Raw genomic sequence first — 18,658 nt, 5'->3', positions numbered from 1 at the left:
AACTTAAAAAAAATAATAAAGAAAAGACCACCCCCCACCTCCCACCCCCCCACCCCCCTCAGAGATTGCATGGTAGAAAAGACTGACTCTGGAGCCAGACAGATCGGAGTTGCAATCCATGACCTCTTTTAGCTTTAGTTTTCTCACCTGCAAAATGGGACCAAGTGGTAATACTGGATGTGATGAGATTGTTTATGTGTTCGAAACGTTTGTCATGTCATCCTATGAGAGTACCCTCCCTCCACATTGACCTCAGGCTTGGCCATGGAACTAGTTTGGCCAGTGGAGTGTAGACAGATGTAATACTGTATATGCCACTTCCAAGCGGAAGCATCAAGAGCCCTGTCATGTGGTTCAACTGTCTTTCTCTTTTCCTTCTACCAGGCGACTAGCGTGTCTCAGATAAAGGACCCTCTTCAGTTTGGATCCTGGAGTGAGAAGACACATGGAATTCAGCGGAGCCAAAGCCAGTTAGCGTTGGCCATGTCACACGGACAAAATGTTTGTTATAAACCACTGAGATTTTAGGGAGCACTTTTACCACAGCATAACTTTGCCTAAGCCACCTGATACACTTTTCAGTATGTGAGTGTCCGTGAAGTCCTTCACTGCTTTTGAGAAGGTGGGCACATCCTGACCTGGAAATGTCAGTCATCATGTGCCAGAACAACGCCCCTTTTTATGGGAGACTTGCCACCCTAAGTTCCTGCTAAAAGAGAAGTGCTACCATTACTCCAGCCTGCCCAGCTGACCTGCGACTAGATGAACCAGGTGCCGCAAATTCTCACCTTGGACTAAAAACTCGAGACTCTTGGGAGTCCAGTGGAGGCAGGGAGGTGCTAAGCTGAAAGAAACAGTCAAGGCTAGTATGTCAGTCTGTTCTAGGCTGCTATAACAGAGCATCACAGCTGGGTGGTTTATCAACAACAGAAATTTATTTCTCACAGTTCCGGAGGCTGGAAGTCCAAGATCAAGGTGAAGGCATGATCGGTTCCCAATGAGAACTCTGCAGGGCCCCAGATTTATTGTATCTTCACATGGAGGAAGGGGCTGTGGGGGGGTCAGGGCCGGGGGGGGTTCTTTTATAAGAGCACAATCGCATTCGTGAAGGCTCCACCCTCTCCACCTAGGCTGCTCCCGATGGCCCTACCTCCTAACACCATCACTTTGGGCATAAGGATGCCAACATATGAATTTGGGGAGAAACAAACATTCAGACCATAGCACGCGGGATGGGCCAAGAGCAAGTTAGCTATGTGGGATCAGAAATGACCAAGGACGGGGTGGGGGGGCACCTGGGTGGCTCAGTCCGTTAAGCCTCCGACTTCGGCTCAGGTCACGATCTCACAGTTCGTGAGTTCAAGCCCCACGTCGGGCTGTGTGTTGACGGCTCAGAGCCTGGAGCCTGCTTCGGATTCTGTGTCTCCCTCTCTGCCCCTCCCCCACTCAGGCTCTGTCTGTCTGTCTGCCTCTCCCTCTCCAAAATAAATTTAGAAAACATTAAAAAGAAAAAGAACTGGCCAGGGAGGGAAATCGGTGGCAAGGAGTGGAGCAGTCATTCTGAAAGAAGAGGCAGGACCATGAAAGAGATGCGGTAAATGCTTTTCCTTCCTCTCAGCCCTCTTCCCTGCTCTCACCCCTGGAGTTTTGAAGTAAAGGTCACTACCTCCAGAAAGCTTTCCTTCACCCTCATGCAGTGAGTAGGGAAAATTCTCTTTGGAGAGGAAAGGCTTCATGTTAGAAAAACAATTGGAGAACAAAAGACATAATAAATTGGCAAAAATACTTGGAATACATGTTTAAAAATATTTGCAAACTATATATATCCAATAGAAGGGCTCATTACTTTACCCAGATTGCATAAATCATTAAGAAAAATAAAAATACAGGGGCGCCTGGGTGGCGCAGTCTGTTAAGCGTCCGACTTCAGCCAGGTCACGATCTCGCGGTCCGTGAGTTCGAGCCCCGCGTCGGGCTCTGTGCTGACAGCTCGGAGCCTGGAGCCTGTTTCTGATTCTGTGTCTCCCTCTCTCTCTGCCCCTCCCCCGTTCATGCTCTGTCTCTCTCTGTCCCAAAAAAAATAAACGTTGAAGAAAAAAAATTAAAAAAAGAAAAATAAAAATACAGATAGAATGACTGGAAATCTAACAGCTGTTTCAGAAGCCATAAATGACTAAAGTAATAAGACTAACATACCACACCTCTTAAAATAACGGGGCAGGGGCACCCGGGTGGGCTCAGTGAAGTGCCTGACCAACTCAGGTCATGATCTATTTGTGAGTTCGAGCCCCGGTTCAGGCTAACTGCTGTCAGCGCATAGCCCGCTTCAGATCCTCTGTCCCCCTCTCTCTGCCGCTACCCCACTTGCACTCTCTCTCTCTCTCTCAAAAATAAATAAACATTGAAATCAAAAAATAGAAAGTAGGAGCACCTGGGTAGCTCAGTTGGTTAAGCTTCTGACTTCAGCTCAGGTCATGATCTCACAGGTTGTGAGTTCAAGTCCCACACCTGGCTGGCTCTGCGCTGACCATACAGAGTCTGCTTGAGATTCTCTCTCTCCCCCTCTGTCTCTGTCCCCTCCCCACTCACGCTTTCTATCTCAAAAGAAATAAGTAAACCTTCAAAATTAATTAATTAATTAGAAAAATAATAAAAAAAACAGGCGGATTCAGCAGCCCCCGGTAAGGAGCTGATTGCCCCATCTTGTTCTTCACATGGGCCTGAAGAGCTGGTCTAGAGTTTCCAGTAACCAGCTTTAGAAGCTCCCTCCTCTGCCCGTGTTCCCACGTAAAGCGTTAATGTTGACAGATGATAGTCACGGACTAGCAAGAAAGTAGGTAGACACTGACCTAGGTGGCCAAATGACATGAAGGAAGCCACCAGAAGAGAGAAAACTATCACAGCCAGACCCCCTCCGACATCAGCTTGGTCACATTTGCATTAGAAATAGCTGGTCTGAGGGGCGCCTGGGTGGCTCAGTCGGTTAAGCGTCCGACTTCAGCTCAGGTCACGATCCCGCGGTCCGTGAGTTCGAGCCCCGCGTCAGGCTCTGGGCTGATGGCTCAGAGCCTGGAGCCTGCTTCCGATTCTGTGTCTCCCTCGCTCTCTGTCCCTCCCCCTTCATGCTCTGTCTCTCTCTGTCTCAAAAATAAATAAACGTTAAAAAAAAAGTTTTTAAAAAAGAAATAGCTGGTCTGATATAGTCTCAATCCCAGGTAATAAAAATAATAGCTAATATTTATTGAGCACTTACTATGTGCCAGGAAGGCACCGTTCCAAGTCTTGGGTTTTTTTTTTTAATGTTTATTTATTCTTGAGAGAGGGAGAGAGAGAGCAAGCACACAGGGGAGGGGCAGATAGAAAAGGAGACAGAGGATCTGAAGCGGGCTCTGTGCTGATAGGCAAGAGCCCAATGTGGGGCTCAAACCCACACACCATGAAATCATGACCTGAGCTGAAGCTGGACACGTAACCGACCGAGCCACCCAGGGGCTCCCCGCAAGGGTTTTTGAAATAGTAATTCATTTAATCTTTACAACAACCTCATAAGGTACGTGTGACTCCTGCTTCTATGTGACAGGTGGAGAAAAACCGGGTCAAAGAAATGTTCAATAACACCCCCAGATCCTGATGGAGCTAGGATTGGAACTCGGGCAATTTGCCTGCTGAGCCAGAGTCCCCAACCACTGCGTTGTACCACTTGCTTCACGACAGATCGGGTTTCATTTCTTCTACTTAACAGAACCGCCCGAAGTACAGCACGGCACCTGTTTTTTATTTGTGTTCATTTAGGGACTGATTCTCCCATCACCGCCCCGAGGGAGGCAGGGCAGGAGCCCGGGCCCCTGGCACTCAGCCACAGGACCTGCGCACGGTTAAGAATCAACGCGGGTTTATTTGGTGAACGAAGCCCAAGTTCACTGAAGAAGAAACAAACTTCTGACTCCCAAGTCCAATGTTCTTGTCAATATAGCCTGCTGCCTGCCTGAACGGTTGCTGTGATGTGTACATGCAACTTTCCCCCCAGTGGGGGGATGAAAACACTGCACGTGGGCGTGGACAGTCCATCGTCCTGTGACCAAGCAGCTCCAGTAGGAACACCAACAGTGACATCCAGGGAAATCAAACAGGGCCTTGGCAGGACGGGTATATACGTTATATCATACTCATTTTCATGTGTATTAACATACACGTAATGTTAACATCTTTGTCTATTAAATTGTCTACATCATATATGATTAGTATTTGTATATATTATATTCGCCTTTTATGTATATTATATCCATTCTATTAACATCTATCAAAAATGGAAGTTATGTCATTATTTTGATTATTAATTTTATTAAAATAGGCACTCAGGGGGCACCTGGGTGGCTCAGTTGGTTAAGCGTCCAGCCGCAGCTCAGGTCATGATCACTTGGTTCATGAGTTTGAGCCCGCATCAGGCTCCCTGCTGTCAGCTTGGAGCCCGCTTTAGATCCTTTGTCTGTCTCTCTCTCTGCCCATCCCTCACTCTCTCTCTCTCTGAAAAAAAAATAAACATTTAAAATAAATAAATAAATAAAATACACACTCAGGGCGCCTGGGCGGCTCAGTCACTTAAGAGTCTGACTCTTGATTTCAGCTCAGGTCATGATCTCATGGTCGTGGGATCAAGCCCCGCATCAGCTTACATGCTAATCATGGAGCCTGCTTGAGATTTCTCTCCCTCTGCCCCTCTCCCCTACTCATGTACTCTCTTTCTCTCTCTCAAAAAATAAAATAAAATAAGACACTCATTTTTAAAGATTCACATACACAAAGGTACAGTGTAGAAATATAACACCTTCCCAGAGGAAACCCCTATTAATAATTTTCATACATATATAGGCAAACATATAGATATATATTTCTCCCAGACACTTTTCCATGCAAAAAATAGTTGTATATTACCTTATTCAAAAACAAGTTCATACTACAAAATGTATAATGATTTCTAACTTGTTTTGTTGACCGAAATGTAGAGTATGGACAGTTTCCTTTAGAGCTATATCATCATTTATAACAGAGTATTACACTGTTTATGTGCCCCCCAATTAAATCATTCCAGTACTGTTGAACACTAGGATGTTTCAGACTTTTACTATTATAATTTTTTCTTAATGTTTATTTTTTGAGAGAGAGAGAGAGAGAGAGAGAGAGAGAGAGAGATTGAGTGGGGGAGGGGCAGAGAGAGGGAGACACAGAATCCGAAGCAGGCTCCAGGTTCCGAGCTGTCAGCACAGAACCCAACGCAGGGCTCGAACTCACGAACCGTGAGATCATGACCTGAGCCAAAGTCAGACCGTTAACTGACTGAGCCACCCAGGTGTCCCTAAACTTTTGCTATTATAAAAAATGTCACTTGAATTATTTTTTCCATTAAACGATTTCTTTAGAATAAGAGAGACTGGAATTGTAATGACTGGGTCAAACCACCCATGTGTTATAAATACAACTCCTATATTACAAAATCACCCCCGGGGCGCCTCGGTGGCTCAGTCGGTTGAGCATTCGAGTTTGGCTCAGGTCGTGATCTCGCAGTTTGGATGCCCGCCTCAGATTCTGTGTCTCCCTCTGTCTGTCTGTCTGCCGCTCATGCTCTGTCTCTCGCATTGTCTCAAAAATAAGTAAACATGAAAAAAATTTCAAAAAAAAATCGCTGCCAGGACGTCTGAATCAATTTTAACTCTGCTGATCCCGGGTGGGTCTCCTCACATGTTTGAGGGTTGGCTGGACGGTCCGGGTTGGCCTTGGCCGGGACCGCTGGGCTCTTCTCTCTTCCGCAGGGTCTCACCTGCTCCAGCAGCTGAGGCTGGGCTTGTTCTCATGGCACAGAGGCTTCCAGAGATGGACGGGAAGTGTGCAAAGAAAGCATCTCGAAGCCCAGTCTGAGAACAGGCCTCAGGGTTATTTCCGCCGCAATGCAGTAAAGAGCACTGACTTTCTGCACCACACGGGCGGGGTCCATAGTGGCAGTGTTCTGGGTCCCCGCGGTAAAAGGGAAACTTTCACAACGTGAGGAGCCCTTGATGTCCTTAATTTCCTTGGGGCAGGAACCCATTTCATCTCTTAAACAGAAAACAGATATAAGGTTAATGAAAAATAAACAGTTTCTAAAAAGAAGCAAACAAACAAACAGTGCTGGGACAACTGGACATTTTTATGCCAAAAACTGGAAGACCTATACCTCACACTTTATATAAAAATTACCTCAATAAAGGGGTATCTGGGTGGCTCAGTCAGTTAAGCATCCCACTCTTAACCTCAGCCCAGGTCTTGGTCTCAGGGTTCTGAGTTCAAGCCCCATGTTGGGCTCCATGCTGGCTGTGGAGGCTACTTAAAAAAAAAAAAAAAAAAAAGGTTAAGCATCAGTCCGTTAAGCATCCGACTTCAGCTCAGGTCGCGATCTCATGGTTTGTGAGTTTGAGCCCCGCATCGGGCTCTCTGCTGTCAGCACAGAGCCTGCTTTGGATCCTCTGTTTCCCCCTTCCCCATCTCTTTGGCCCTCCCCCACGCACACACACATGTACGTGCACTCTTTCTCTCTCAAAAATAAATAAATACATTTTTTAAAGTTTTTTTAATGACCTCCAAATGGATCAAAAACTAAAACATGAGGGGCACCTGGCTGGCTCGGTCGGTGGAACATGCAACTCTTGATCTCCGGTTATGAGTTCGAGACCCATGTTGGGCATAGAAATTACTTAAAACAAAATTTTAAAAAATAAACTAAAACGCAAGATGTAAAACTATTAGAGCTTTAGAAGAAAACATAGGAGAAATTTTTATGAGCTTGGGTTAGGAAAATGGAGCAAACGTTGTTAGCCTTCCTGAGAAGGGAAGACGGATGGGGAGGGCAGACCCAAGGGCCCTGAGAGGGGAGTCAGGAACCACAGAGAATTATTCCCAGGCCCAGAGTCCCAGCCAAGGAACCTGCACCTGGATGGCAATTTGCCTGACTGGATTTTGTAATTGCCGTGGCCCATTCATTCCTTCCCGCCTTCTGTTTGCTCCCTTTTTGAATAGGAGTATCTAGGACACTCACCCTCTGCCTGTTTTACCCCACATGTTGGGAGGGAGGGAGCAGGTGACCTGCTTCTTCCATTTTGCGAATCACAAGAACCATACTCGAGGCGCTGACCTTGAGGAACTAGACCTGTGGAGCCTCTCGCCTGGGCCACGCTCGGATGGCGAGATGCTGGATTTCAAGCTGGTGCAGTGACGGGATGGGACTCTTGGGGACTGGATGAGTACGTTCTGCATATGGGAGGAATATAAAGAATTTGTGGCCAGAGGGCGGGCTATAGTGCTTTCAAAGATATGTCTACACCTTCTAGGAGAGCCTCCCCTCAAGATCTGGAGCTAAATGCCTCTCCCCTTGAGTGTGGAATGGATTTGGTGGCCCGCTTCTAGTGAATAGAATATGGCAGAAGTGACGCAATATCACATCCAAGGTCGAGTTAGGAAAAGACAATGGTTTCTGTCTTAGGTGAGTCCCCTTCCCCTTTGTCTCTTCGCTCATTCTAAGGGAAGCCAGCTGCCATGTTATAGGGACCCTCAGGCAGCCTATGGAGAGGCCCATGTAGGAGGACTTGAGATATGCCAGCCGCTATGTGAGTCACCTTGGAAGGAGATTTTCTGAGGCCAGCTAACAGCCACACAAGTAACCTTGGGAGTAGATCATCACCCAGTCAAGCCGTGGAATGACTGCAGCCGGGACAGACAGCTCGACCGGGGCTCCATGACCAACCCTGCACCCAGGCCCCTGGCCCTCAGAAACTGTGAGATAATGAATGTTTGGTGTTTTAGGCCACTAGGTTTGGGATGATTTGTTACTTGGCACTAGAGACCCAACACAGATGGCTACCTTGAAACTGGTCATTGTGTGATTTTTATCTCTTTGTTTCCTTCTCATGACCGCTGACCAGCTTTTCACATCCTGAAGACAGGAAGTAGGGAAATAAAGAGAATTCAGCACAGGTTGAAAAAGATGTATCAGTGTGGGATTGGCAAAAGCATAGAAATACAGAAAAAGGGAACAGAGTAGAGTCTAGAAATAGTTCCATGTAAATACAGCCAACTGAGTTTTGATAGAAGCGCGAGGGCAATTCAATGGAGCTTTCTGTATTTTTTTTTTCTATTGTTGCTGTAAAAGATTACCACAAACTTGGTGGCTTAAAACAACACAAATGGATTATCTTGCAGTTCTGGTGGTCGGAAGTCTGAACGTGTGTCCAAAGGTCTAAAATCAAGATCCCAGCAGGGCTGTGTTCTTCTTGATAGCTCTCAGGGAGAATCCGTTCCTTGTCTCTTCCAGCTTCTAGAGGCTACGTGCATTCCTTGGCTCGTGGTCCCTTCCAGCAATGACATCACTCCAACCTCCTTCTGTCATTTTATCTCCTTCTCGGACTCTGACCCTCCTCTGTCCCTCTTATAAGGACCCTTGCAATTACACTGCAAGTCTCACCTGGATGATGTTTTCAACAGGTGATGCTGGAACAGCTCATGAGCAAAAAATAATGAACTTGAACCTATACTCACACCTTACACAGAAATGAACTCAAAATGGACCCTAAATCGAAATGTGGGAAATAGGGGCACCAGGGTGGCTCAGTCAGTTGAGCGTGCGTCTTCTGACTCGTGATTTCAACCCAGGTCATGATCTCACAGTCATGGGATTGAACCCCGTGTCAGGCTCCACACTGGGCATGGAGCCTATTTCAGATTCTCTCACCCTCGGGGCGCCTGAATGGCTCAGTCGGTTAAGCATTTGGCTTCAGCTCAGGTCATGATCTCACAGCTTGTGAGTCCCAGCCCTACGTCAGCTGTGCTGACAGCTCAGAGCCTGGAGCCTGCTCCGGATTCCATGTCTCCCTCTCTCTGCCCCTCTCCCCGCTGCTCATGCTCTGTCTTTTAAAAATGAATAAACATTAAAAAAAAAAAAAAAAAAAAAGATTCTCTCACCCTCTCTCTCTGCCCCTCCCCTACTCATGCTCTGTCTCTTAAAAATAAATAAATAAAATTTAAAAATCTAAAAAAATGTGGAAGATGAAACTTCTAAACCTTTAGAAGAAAACATAAGACAACTCTTCGTGAAGTTGGATTTAGGGAAATAGTTCTTAGGTACTACATCCAAAGCACAATCCATTGTTAAAAGTAGACAAAGTAGACTTTGTCAAAATTAGAACATTTTACTCTGCAAAGATACTGATAAGAGAATACCTAAAGAGATAAGCTATAGAATGGGGAAAATATTTGCAAATCATATATCTGACAAAGGACTGGTTTCCCAAGTAGGTAAAGGATTCTTGAAATCCAGAAATAAGAAAATAAACAGCCTTCTTTTAAAAATGGTAAACGATTTAAACAATCACTTCACCAAATTAGATGTACAATTGGCAAATAAGTACATGAAGAGATACTCACCATCATTAGTCATTAGGGAAATGCAAATCAAAACCGCAATGAAAATGAAATACTACATACCTATTAGCATGAACACAAACACACACACAAACACACCACAAAAAATCCCCAATACCAAGTGCTGGTGAGGACTCATAGTAACTGGAATTCTTATACATTGCTGGTAAGAATGCAGAATAGGACAGCCAATTTGGAAAACTCTTTGGCAATGTCTTTTTAAGTTAAACCTACACTTACCACATTTATCTAAATGAAAATCTGTGTTCACACAAAAAACCTGTATTTGAATGTTTAAAGCAGCTTTATTCACAATCACCTAAACCTGGAAAAACCCAGATATCCCTCAGCTGGGGAATGAACTAAAAACAAAACAGTGCACATTCACACAACGAACAACTACTCGGCCAAAAAAGACAGTAAACTGCTGATCCGTGAACAGCACAGGTGAATCTCAAATGCATTCTGCTAGGTGAAGAAAGCCAGCCTCAAACACACTCTATGTGATTCCATTTATGTGACATTCTGGAAAAGACAAAAACCTATAGGACAGAGAATATATCAGTGGTTGCCAAGAATTAAGGATTTGACTACAAAGAGATAGCTGGAGGGAATTTTCGGAGGAGCTGCTCTGAGTCCTGGTGGTTACAAAGACTCCTTGCACTTGGCATAACTCGTAGAAAATTTCTAATGTTTATTTTTTTGTTTATTTTTAAGAGATTGAGAGAGAGAGAGCGTGCAAGCAGGGGAGGGGCAGAGAGAGAATTTCAAGCAGGCTCCGTAGGGTCAGCACAGAGCCTGACGTGGGGCTCAAACTCACGAACCGTGAGATCATGACCTAAGCTAAAATCAAGAGTCAGACACTCAACCATCTGAAACACCTAAGTGCCCCTAAACAAAATAATTTTAAAAGAAGAAGAAACAGATGGATGAGGTCAAATGCCCTATGTGCCTTCATGCTAGGGAATGGGCTCCACACGTCAAGGAACAGAAGGATAAATGGTGGATGGATGGATGGATGGATGGCTCCCTATCTGTACACATATGATCACCTGCTCAAATTTTTAGGTTCTTCAGGTGACATTACTCAGACCTTTCGAGTGGGAGTGCAGGTGTCTTTTCTATACCCCCCCTCAGTTTATGGTACAGTGAGCTTCGGAGGTTAAATGAGATGCCAAATGCGAAAGCTCTTTATAAAGTGAAAGTGTACTATACATACCAGCTATGCCACTGCTGAAGGAAGAAACATTCTCCATATTCATCTGTCCTGCAACAATACTGAGACTCCGGAAAGGCCACAAGCACCACCAATGAGCGCCCATAGCGTGTGTCCCTCCCAACTCACCACCTGGCAAGACGCCCCACGCAAGATTGGAAACAGAGGACGAACCCAACCTCAGCATCCTCCTCACAAGGAACGTGAAACCCAGAAAGACATGAGATTTCCCTGCGGTCACACTGGGCGTTGGCGGGGCAGCTGGGGCCACGGGTCTCATGGTAGAATGTTCTTGACTGTATTCCATTTCAACTGGTGTGCACAGTTCTTCCAATTCCCCAGCAGCTAAGCCCAAATAACCAGCATGATAGATCACTGAACCAGGCAAAATATTCCAGAGACATAAAAAAGGCAACAACAATTTAATGTTCCTATAAAGGAAAACATCTGTCCAAAGAAAACCGTCTAAATTTCACGGAGAATTGGAACTTTTCTTTTTGCTACAATCTGCTGGAGAGCCCTTGATTTCTCTCTGCTCTCCCATGCGAGACAACAATGACATGATTGTGGGTTATTTTACTTGGAGGGTTTCTCAGCCTGTAAATATGAGCCAACCTATGATATGATCAGAATTTCTTTAAAGTATAGATTTCCAGGGCACCTGGGTGGCTCAGTTGGTTAAGCGTCCAACTCTTGGTGTTGGCTCAGGTCATGATCTCACGGTTTCACGAGTTCAAGCCCCGCATCGAGTTCTGCACTGACAGTGCAGAGCCTGCTTGGGATTCTCTCTCTCTCCCTCTCTCTCTGTCCCTCCCCCCACCGCTCTGTCTCTAAAAATAAATAAATAAACTTAAGAGTTTTTTTCAATATAAATATCCAAGGAAATAAGGGGGTTAGAGGCCCTGAAGACTTTTCTCCATAGGTCTAAGACTTGGTTTTCCCAGAGTCTAAAAGGAGACAAGATCACTCTACAGAAAATCTATAATGCACCTTTGTACTCCAGTCTGAGGAAAGAGAGGGAATTCCGGAAAGAAGCCGCTGCCACATGTTGACGTTTCTTTCTGGATTCGAAATCGGCATTCAAGTCAGTTTCTATAGGTTGGAAACTGCTGAAGAAAGAACACAAAAGTACCTAAAGCAAAAGACCAACGAGCAGTAAACAAAGAGATCCTATTCTCTCCACTCCAGAGGGCACAGAATTAAAACAAAACAAAAAGTAAATAAAAAAGGGGCGCCTGGGTGGCGCAGTCGGTTAAGCGTCCGACTTCAGCCAGGTCACGATCTAGCGGTCCGTGAGTTCGAGCCCCGCGTCGGGCTCTGGGCTGATGGCTCAGAGCCTGGAGCCTGTTTCCGATTCTGTGTCTCCCTCTCTCTCTGCCCCTCCCCCGTTCATGCTCTGTCTCTCTCTGTCCCAAAAATAAATAAACGTTGAAAAAAAAAAATTTAAAAAAAAAAAAAAAAAAAAAAAAAAGTAAATAAAAAAAAAAAAGAACTTGACAAGTATCTCTGGACACGTAGAAAGCTCATTTTTGCGAGAACTGCATTCCAACCAGCGAAGGGCTTGTGAATCTTGGAGAATTAAAAGCAAAGTAAAAGGGCTTTGACCCTTCTCTTCACCAGGCTTCCCACTCACCACGGGATAGAAGGCAAAAGAAACAAAATTGCTCGTGGAGATTCATCTTGATGCAAAGGTGGGTGCCTTTATTTATACCTACTGTGCCCTTCTTACAGCTGAATGGTTTACTTCCTGATGAGACACGTTTAGGGCCATCATATGCTTGAATTTACTGGCAGGTATTATACGGTAAATTATTTCTGGCTATAAAAAAGCATGCCCGATTTATGTGCATAGCAGAGCCCCGAAAGTATGACTATTCCAATGTCAGTAGACAGTGTTTAAGTTCTAACAGTCTCCTGATGAGCATTTGTGAACATCACTCATTTTTAAGGAGGTAGAGAAGAGTTAGTGAATTGGCAGATGTCGGACAGAAGAAGTTTTCATTTTGCTGTCCCTATCGAATAGTCTGCTTACAACAACTTTCATCAAGTGAGCATTTTGGGGATGCGAGAGCTGTGGCGGAGTGGCCTCTGGGGTCCGGTGGGCTCGAGGGGACACTTGGCTTTGCCTCTTTGTTGTCATAGGAGCAACTCTCTCTTGGAGCCTCACTGTTTTCATCTGAAAAATGTGGATGACAGCAGTACCCGCCGATGTGGGGAACAAAGACAAAAAGTAGATGTAGATAAAGTTAAATTTCCTTAGAACTTGCAGCTCACTGACAAATACTTGAGGCAGGCCGAGTATAACACGTTCCCTCAGGGACTCCCAACTGTTTTCATGTTATTAAGGCTTTGCTGGAGGGAAAAACAACCTCAGCTTGACAATAGCTAGGCCTCCAGAATCCTGGGAGTCTTCTTTAGCATGTGAAAACCCTTTTGGAAATTTCCATTGTCTTTACCTCCCCCAACTCTCTAGTATATAATCAATTGCTCTGCACAAACCCAGTGCAGCTCTTTCTGCCCACGGGTCCCATCCCCGTGCCTTAATAAAACCACCTTTTTTTGCACCGAAGATGTCTCAAGAATTCTTTCTTGGCCATCGGCTGCAAACCACACCACTGCAAATCCCCATCACCCACCATATGGTGCTATTATAAGGCTCATGGAAATTTATATTAAAAAAAAAAAAATCCTGCAGATCATCAAAGCATAGGTTGGCTTGCATTTAGAGGCAGACAATGGCTCATATTGAGAGGCTGAGAAACACTCCAAGTAAAATAACCCACAATCATGTCATTGTGGGAATCGCATGGGAGAGCAGAGAGAAATCAAGGGCTCCCCCAGCAGATTGTAGCAAAAAGAAAGTTACAATTATCAGGTGATAAAAAGGAAGAAAGGAGGAATGTCCTCACCATCAAGTTATACTCCCCATCAGTGTATCTCACCACTGGTGGTTCCTCCTGTCAAATGAAAAGTATTCACAAAATGTCCCAGAGCGTTGTTGAGTCCGTTGATCTCTTGCTGGCAAGGGCGAAGTGTCAACAGTCAAAATTTGAGCAGTTGCCCACAGGCATTGGATTTCTTTACTGTTAGGAAGGGAACTTTACAACTATATTAATTTGGAGGTGCAATGATTGAGCTACTTCCTTCTGTCACCTGCAAAACCCATAAGCAAATTCCAGTCCCCTTATTTGTCCCTTTCACTGGATATATTTCAAGAATTTTGACTGGAAAATGCCAAAGATAGTCCTTTAATAATTTGAATTTCCTCTTTTACAGCTGTTCTTTCCAATGGGCTTCCAATCATTTCAGTCCATATGGAGAACTCCACTCTTTCCTTCTCTGACTCTAGTCTCCCATTCCTGATTGTTCCTTATTGAACCATGTCTATTGGCGTTTCTATCCTTACTGAGTTTTTTCCTCTCTGGTTATGGTAGATCGATACCATTAATGGAGAGTTCCTGTGAGAAGTAAGGCTGATTGTTCATTTTCAGAAATACCAGATAAAAGCTGTGCTGTCTAATTAACAATAGGTTTACAACCTATTGGAAATATGTACTAACCTCCAACCCTCCCCGCCCCCCACGCCACCATCACAATGGAGTCCCAAACCCTTAGACACTTCGCTTCCTGGTTCTTCTTCCCCTCTCTATTTCTTGGGAGGAACTTTTCAATGAGCATGGGCCAAAGAACAAAGGGAGGAAGGACTGAATGTCTCTGTATCACCTCAGGGAATGCACATTTGCTCTAATAAGACTACCTTTTGCCTTACATGGGCGTAGGCAACGTTTGGGTAAGGCTATAACCTCTCTAGTACTCAGGCAATGAGGAACCAGGGGAGGGACTTGCATGCTAGGAGATAAACTGTGTGACTGCCTGGACTGTGCCTGTCCATCAGACACCCACTCTTGCCAAGAACGTTGATTAAAGCTTCACTTCACTGTGCTCCAAGTCTCTGAGTCCCTCCTTTGACTGGGTCGGTGGGCTTATTTCTAACAGTTTCCAACTATCTCAGCTGTTTTCTCAACTGTTTTGGATAAATACATTTATTCTTCCAAATGAGTGTACCCATTGGCTTCAAATAGTCATTCACACTTTAGTATAAGTGGATCTTTACCATCTATTTAGCTAATTTGCATTCATAAGAAAATACAAGATTGCAGAAGATACATAAAAGAGGAAAAGTGCAGGACATAATTTTCAAATTGAAACCGGCCAGATTTGGATGATAATCTCTATAAAAAAATTTTTTTTTAATGTTTATTCATTTTTGAGAGAGAGACAGAGCGTGAGCAGGGGAAGGGCAGAGAGAGAGAGGGAGACACAGAATCTGAAGCAGGTTCCAGGTCTGTCAGCACAGAGCCCGACACCGGGCTCAAACCCATGAACTGTGAGATCTTGCCCTGAGCCAAAGGCGGATGCTTAAGCGACTGAGTCACCCAGGCACCCCATGGATGCTAATCTCTTAAAGAGGGCCTAATCTTTAGTTTTCACTTGGTCCCTTTCTGTTGTTACCATTGCTCTAGGACTTGAAGGCTTGATCAGCTGTCTCCCCTTTGCCCTCTGGATTGCCTTATTTTCACTCCAGGGATGGGCTACACTGAGGCTGTCACAGCCACCTGGCAAAAGTATCACTCTTCCCTGTCTTGCCAGCCCTTCTCTTAGGGTCTCCAATGTCATTGCTGATGACATGGCCCAGGTTTCTTTTTTCTTTTCTTTCTTTTCTCTTCCTCGCCTTTCTTTTTAAAGTAAGCTTCACACCCAGCCTGGGGCCCAACGCGGGGCTTGAACTCATGGCTCTGAGATCAAGACCTCAGCTGAGATGGAGAGTCAGACACTTAACCAGCTGAGCCACCCAGGCACCCCTCTTTCTTATCAGCAAATGTGACGATCTATTCCGGCTCTAGATTTTTCCAAAAACAGATAGCAAAAAACCATTTTAAAAAATCATTGGCCATTTATACGTCTTGCTCTGGGGTTCAGAAAATATGCCTGTCTCAACTATGCCCAGATCCCAGGAACAGGATCACTACCCTGACAGCTTCGCTGTTTTCAGGGCATGCCCACCACCTGGGGAAATGAAAGCTAGAACATTCTGTTTAATAATGGAACTCTCTAAACTGATTCAAAGTCATTTTTACTGCTGTCACAGAACCAGTCCTGAAGACAGAGCATTAAAAGGGTCATTCTATTCCTTCACCATAGGCCAGTGCTAAAAAGTTCATGAAAGGCCCCTTCTAAGACTATTTCCCTTTCATTCAAATATCTAGCTGCTGCTCAAGGTCGGAGTCTCACCGTGTAATGACTATCTCTGTAGAAAAGCGATCTCCCTAACCGACATTTCAGCCTTCATTTCCCCTTCCTTTTTTAAAAAACATTTTCTTTTTAAGGGGTGCCTGGATGGCTCAGTCGGTTAAGCACCTGACTTTGGCTCAGGTCATGATCTCACGATTCGTGGGTTTGAGCCCTGCATCAGGCACTCTGCTCTCAGCATAGAGCCCACTTTGGATCTTCTGTCTCCCTCTCTCTCTGCCCCTCCCCTGATCGCACTCTTTCTCTCAAAAATAAATAAACATTTTTTTAAAAAACTTGATTTTTAAGTAATCTCTATACCCAACGTGGGGCTCAAACTCACGACCCCGACATCAAGAGTTGCAAGCTCTACTGACTGAGCCAGCCAGGCGTTCCCTTGCCTGATTGCACCAGTCTGCCTTATTTGAGGCTTTCTTCCTGTACCCAGTGAATCAGTCTTCATCTGCCTGGGGCTTCCACAAGGGTCAGCCCCACTCTCTTTCCATATATATTCACTGTGGCATCGTTATTTTGGCAAAGTAATGAGTCATGTCCATGCTCATAAAACCCAAAGTCCATTCGTTCCATTGTCTCCAATTTGGTTCTGCTACTTCAGGGCTATATGACCTCTCTGGGCCTCAGTTTCCTTATCTGAAACTGAGGGGAAAGTGAAGACTACCTTACCTTGCCAGGGGCCTTCTGTGACTTGTAAGGAGGCCAGCACACTGACTACGTATACAGGATAATAAGTACATCCATATGAACCCATCGCTTATCTAACTCACTCTACACGTCTCCATACAACATATTCTGTGCAAAATCATGGTGCTGGCAAGGTGTGCCAGCTGCCACCCTGCTGTTCCCGCTTTTCCCTCCAGCATCCCCCCTGCAATGCAACCTGACCAGTTCTACTCAGGTTACACTTCAGTTTCTAAGCCAATCCCGAGAGGAAGTGGAAGGAACATTCTGACTTCTCAGATTAGCAGTCTCTCTCTTCTTCCCAGATCTTCTCCCTCCCCAACTCTAACCATGTGGTTCACGTGGCAAATGACTTTTTCTTACACGACCATCACCGAATGCTCTGAGACGGGCAGCTTTCTAAATTAGGCCACTTAGAGTCATTCCTGGAAGACTCAGGGACCACAACTGAGAAAAGCCTGTCCTTCTGTCCTGGTACTAGCCCTGGGGAGGGAGGCTTGGGAGCTCTGGCAGCCATATCCCTGGCTGTGTGGACAAGGTCAATGTGCAGGAGTAGAGAATCAAGCCAACAAACAGATTTGAGAGTTGGAGAGACCTCTGTGCATAAAGATGTCCTCGGATCCCTGTACATGTCTGCTCTTCCTGGCTGTTGAACCCATGCTTTGTGGCCCAAGCTCCCCCCCCCCATTGTTCCAGGTGGAGTTCTGTGCTTGAAACCAAGAGACACCCAAGATGAAAAGGAGAAACTTATCCATTCAGTCACGTGTGTTCCAAGAGAGTTATTCCTTCCTTGATGCTTCCCTGGCCTTGATTCTGTATCGACCCCTAGGCCCTTGCCGGTCTGCTGGCACATTCTGTCTACCACCTCGGTCTACCGACAAAGTAATCATCGTAGTTATTTCTCAAGGGTCTCTGACAAAGTAAGCATTTTACGTCTGTGACTGCTCCTCATTATGCTACGTTACAATTTCTGTGTAAAATCATGACTCAGGTGCAAGCACATGTGAAATGAACACGTCAAAAGTTTTATTCAACCCATTAATTGAGAGGAAACCAGTAAGATGTTAAAACTGGTTCCAATAAGAATTGGAATTATAAACATTTATATTCCCTGCCAGACAAGATCAACTGGCATTCCTATGAACAGGAATCGTTTGCATTACTGCAAATAGGACATGTTACCATTGGTTTTCTCAGCTTAATTTCTATCCTTAGAGGGTTGTTTAAAAAAAAGCCTAGGCAACAGCAAGTGAAATGTGCCCACCCCTATGGAATCATAAGACCCTCTCACAAAGACCAGCACTCACCTTAAGGACAGCCAGTAATCTCTTCTGTCCATTTCCAACTCTTGGACAATCTTTTTTGACAATTACAACCTTGTAAGAGAGAGCGGATTATACTCAATGAAACACCGTCGTCACTTTGGAGATGAGGAAATTGAAGGTCATAGAAGTAAGAAACCTATCCTGATCACAAGCTTTAGTAAAATGGCAAGCTGGGATTCGGACATCGCTGGGACTCCAAGATCTTGACCTAAACCATCCAATTTGGGTAGAGCCGTGGGCACACTTCCTGCCTCACGCTAGTCTCGCTAGGGGGATGGATCACTCACTCACTCATTCACCCATTTCACAGATGCTGCTCTTAGTAGGTGCTGTGACGAACTGCTATCTTAACTTAATCAGCCTGAGACCACCAGGAACAAACCTCAGTGTGATGAAGTCAAGTTCATTGACATATTGCCGAGGAACTGCACACCAGAGCAACCGCAGGGTGTCTACCAAATAAAGGAAAAGACAGGGTTAGAGACTGAGAGGCAGGGAGGAGTTTAGGTTGAACGTAAACAAAGCAGTATTTTTTATTTTTATTTTTTTTAACGTTTTTTATTTATTTTTGGGACAGACAGAGACAGAGCATGAACGGGGGAGGGGCAGAGAGAGAGGGAGACACAGAATCGGAAACAGGCTCCAGGCTCCGAGCCATCAGCCCAGAGCCTGACGCGGGGCTCGA

The 18,658-nt window shown here is 45.1% G+C and overlaps 1 long non-coding RNA gene across 1 annotated transcript in view; it reads right to left on the bottom strand.

Annotated features, from left to right (window-relative positions):
* Positions 1–7,116: 7,116 nt before the first annotated feature.
* The window catches only part of LOC147577096 (uncharacterized), an 89,444-nt gene continuing 77,902 nt past the window's right edge, over positions 7,117–18,658 (bottom strand). The window contains exon 3 of the long non-coding RNA XR_015256016.1: positions 7,117–7,278. This is a non-coding gene — a long non-coding RNA (uncharacterized LOC147577096). The remainder of the gene's footprint in view (positions 7,279–18,658) is intronic.

The sequence above is a fragment of the Puma concolor genome, chromosome C2 (genome assembly GCF_028749965.1).
Source record: "Puma concolor isolate L17-30 chromosome C2, mPumCon1.1.hap2, whole genome shotgun sequence".
NCBI classification, from domain to species: domain Eukaryota; kingdom Metazoa; phylum Chordata; class Mammalia; order Carnivora; family Felidae; genus Puma; species Puma concolor.
The sequence above is the reverse complement of the archived record's forward strand: the minus strand, read 5'-3'. Positions and strand labels throughout refer to the sequence as shown.